We start from the raw sequence: 4245 nt of genomic DNA, 5'->3' as shown, positions 1-4245 counted from the left end.
TTTTCTCCAATATGGCTGGCTCTATTACTATTGTCACCAGGCTTCCACCAAATCTCACCTCAAGAAATTTTAGAAGGCCGGGCGCGGTGGCTCACGCCTGTAATCCCAGCACTTTGGGAGGCTGAGGCGGGTGAATCACGAGGTCAAGAGATCAAGACCATCCTGGTCAACATGGTGAAACCCCGTCTCTACTAAAAGTACAAAAAATTAGCTGGGCATGGTGGCTCGTGCCTGTAATCCCAGCTTCTCAGGAGGCTGAGGCAGGAGAATTGCCTGAACCCAGGAGGCGGAGGTTGCGGTGAGCCAAGATCGCGCCATTGCACTCCAGTCTGGGTAACAAGAGCGAAACTCCGTCTCAAAAAAAAAAAAGAAAAAACATTTAGATTTACAGAAGAATTACAGATAGTTCAAAAATTTCCCATATGCCCTATACCCAGTTTCTACATCCAGTTTCCCTATTATTACTATTTTACATTAGTATAGTACATTTGTTAAACATAATGAACAAATATCAACACATTATTAGTAATTAAAATCCATACTTTATTCAGGTTTTTTTTAAGAAATAGTCTTGCTGTGTTGCCTAGCCTAGAGTGCATTGGCACAAACACAGCTCACTGCAGCCTTGAACTCCTGTGTTCAAGCAGTCCTCCTGCTTCAGCCCCCCAAGTAGATGGGACTCCAGGCCACTGCAACCACCAGATTTCATGAGTTTGTAGAATATCCCTTAACTGGAATTTGTCTAATGTTTCTTCATGATTAGCCTGGGTATATAGATTTGGGGGAGGAAGATCATAAAGTGTCATTTTCATCACATCATATCAAAGGTACTTATCAACAGCATAACTTATCACTGTTGATGTCAACCTTGATCACCTAACTGAGATAGTAGTTTGTCAGATTTCTCTACTGTGATGTTGCATTTCCCTACTTTCCATACTGTACCCTTTGGAAGGAGGACAATATGTGCAGCCCTCAGTTACAGAGTGAGGCCAATTGATTTTTTTGTTGTTGTTTTACAAACTTGCAAAAGCAAATGGGCCGGGTGTGGTGGCTCACGCCTGTAATCCAAACACTTTGGAGGCCAAGGCGGGCAGATCACCTGAGGTCGGGAGTTCAAGACCAGCCTGACCAACATGGTGAAACCCCGTCTTAAATAACAACAACAACAAAAAAAGGCAAATGAAGGAGGAAAGCATCTTTTCAACAATTAGTGTTGCAATAATTAGATATTCATATGGAAAGAATGAATCTTGATTCATACTACATACCATATACAAAAATTTTAGAGTGCATCAAAGACCCAAAGTAAAGCTATTCACTTAGAAGAAAACATAGGTGTAAATCTTCATGACCTTGGATTAGGCAATGATGTATTAGATATGGTACCTTTAGTGCTTTATGGTACCTAAAACACTAGAAACCTAGGGAAAAATTGATAAATTGGACAAAAGTTTTAAATTTTGTGCTTCAAAGGTATTGTCAAGAAAGTGAAAAAACAACTCACAGAATGGGAGAAAAGATTTGCAAATTATCTATCTGATAAGTAAAGAAGTACTGGTTGTAATCCCAGCGTATCAAGGCTGAGGCAGGTGGATCACCTGAGGTCAGGAGTTCAAGACCAGCCTGGCCAACAAGGCAAAACCCCGTCTCTACTAAAAATAGAAAAATTTGCTGGGTGGGGTGGTACATGCCTGTAATCACAGCTACTCAGGAGACTGAGGAAGGAGAAGCACTTGAACCCAGTGGAGGTTGCAGTGAGCTGAGACAGCGCCACTGCACTCCAGCCTGCGTGATGAGAGTGAGGCTCCATCTCAGAAAAGAAGTCTTACAACTCAACATAAAAAGACAACCCAGCACTTTGGGAGGCCGAGGTGGGTGGATCACAAGGTCAAGAGATCGAGACCATCCTGGTCAACATGGTGAAACCCCCGTCTCTACTAAAAATACAAAAATTAGCTGGGCATGGTGGCGAGTGCCTGTAATCCCAGCTACTCGGGAGGCTGAGGCAAGAGAATTGCTTGAACCCAGGAGGCGGTGGTTGCGGTGAGCCGAGATCGTGCCATTGGACTCTAGCCTGGGAAACAAGAGGAAAACCCCGTCTCAAAAAAAAAAAAAAAAAAATAACCAACATCATTAGTCATTAGGGAAATATAAGCCAAAACCACTTCACACCCAGTAGGAGAGCTATAATCAAAAACATAGACAATAACAAATACTGAATAACAAGTGTTGATGAAGATTTGGAGTTATTGGAGCCCTTGTACATAATTGATGGGAACGTAAAATGGTGCAGCCACTTGATAAAACAGTTTGACACGTTCTCAAAAGGTTAAATCTCTGCCAGAAGATGGTGGTGGCCACCGAGTTGTGGCTGCTGAAGTCCCTGGGACTGAGTAAGGGGAATAATAAATACAGTGCTCAGGGTGAGTGACAGCTTCCAGCTCTTCAAACAAACAATGGTCCAAGTCTAACAGGACTGACTACTATAGCAGCTCATCTAGTCAAGCAAGCCAACAATATTTGCTGGAGAGTACTGCAGAAGAAAAAACAATATTCAGCAATGGTTAGAATACAGAGTTGCTTGAGTAGATGATAAAAATGATATCATCCAATAAAAATGATATCCACACACTGTTGAAGGATATCGATTCATATCTTGAAGATAAAGTCTAATGTGTCTCGCTGGTTTTATCACATTCAGCATTATCCAGGCATCCAGCAACATCTGTCTAGTGTTGTCTTGATCAAAAACAGACTATATACTAATTCCCTCTAGAAGCTATCCATGCTGTATAGAAGATGTTAAAAATGTTTTAAGGCTGGGCACGGTGGCTCACACCTGTAATCCCAGCATTTTGGGAGGCCAAGACAGGTGGATCACCTGAGGTCGGGAGTTTGAGACCAGCCTGACTAACATGGAGAAACCCTGACTCTACTAAAAATACAAAATTAGCCGGCGTGGTGGTACATGCCTGTAATCCCAGCTACTTGGGAGGCTGAGACAGGAGAATCACTTGAACTGGGAGGCGGAGGTTGTGGTGAGCCAAGATCACACCATTGCACTCCAGCCTGGGCAACAAGAGCGAAACTGTCTCAAAAGATAAATAAATAAAAATAAAAATGTTTTAAATGGAAAATGTATTTTGACCACAGGAGTAAGGTAAATTAATATGTAGTCACTTATTATTTTGTTGAAGTTGATCGAATTTTTAAAATGTAAACTTGTCTGAATGTTTTATTGTTTAGTTGAAGTTTTGCAATTTTTTTATGTAAAAATTCAACTGCTATTAAAAAGACAAGTTGAGATCAAGTTATAAATTAACCTTGTTTTTAATGGATGACATTTATTTCAATAAAAATTGCAGATCAGTGGCTTAACCTTAAAAAAAAAATAGGTGGCTTGGCTGGGCATGGTAGCCCACGCCTGTAATCCAAGCACCTTGGAGGCCAAGGCGGGTGGATCACCTGAAGTCGGGAGTTCAAGACCAGCCTGACCAACGTGGTGAAACCCCGTCTTTAAAAAATAAAAAAATAGGCTGGGCGCAGTGGCTCACGCCTGTAATCCCAGCACTTTGGGAGGCCGAGGCGGGTGGATCACGAGGTCAAGAGATCGAGACCATCCTGGTCAACATGGTGAAACCCCGTCTCTACTAAAAATACAAAAAATTAGCTGGGCATGGTGGTGCGTGCCTGTAATCCCAGCTACTCAGGAGGCTGAGGCAGGAGAATTGCCTGAACCCAGGAGGCGGAGGTTGCGGTGAGCCGAGATCGCACCATTGCACTCCAGCCTGGGTAACATGAGTGAAACTCCGTCTCAAAAATAAATAACTAAATAAATAAATAAAATAAATAGGTGGCTTAATCTTAAAAAAAAAATCCTTTCAATGGTTGATTTATTTGGCTATTTATTAACCTGTCTTTCATATTCTAAAATTCATTTTCCCCTTTTGGATATTTATGGAAGTTTGTTAAGAACTGTGATAAATTGTGCCAAGGAAGCAGAAAGGGAAGACGGATGGATTTTTTTTTTTTTTTTTTTTTTTTTTTGTTGAGACAGAGTCTCACTCTGTCACCAGGTGCCAGGCTGGAGTGCAGTGGCACAATCTCGGCTCACTGCAACCTCCGCCTCCCAGGTTCAAGCAATTCTCCTGCCTCAGCCTCCCAAGTAGCTGGGACTACAGGCGCACGCCACCACGCCCAGTTAATTTTTGTATTTTCAGTAGAGACGGGGTTTCACCATGT

General features: G+C 42.1%; 1 pseudogene; it reads left to right on the top strand.

The window, feature by feature from the left end:
* Positions 1 to 2112: 2112 nt before the first annotated feature.
* LOC116527024 lies at positions 2113 to 2891 on the top strand (annotated as a pseudogene).
* Positions 2892 to 4245: the final 1354 nt, after the last annotated feature.

This window comes from Sapajus apella, unplaced genomic scaffold, assembly GCF_009761245.1.
Source record: "Sapajus apella isolate SASKATOON/1434 unplaced genomic scaffold, GSC_monkey_1.0 scaffold52, whole genome shotgun sequence".
Lineage (NCBI taxonomy): Eukaryota > Metazoa > Chordata > Mammalia > Primates > Cebidae > Sapajus > Sapajus apella.
This window is presented reverse-complemented; position numbering and strand designations above follow the sequence as displayed.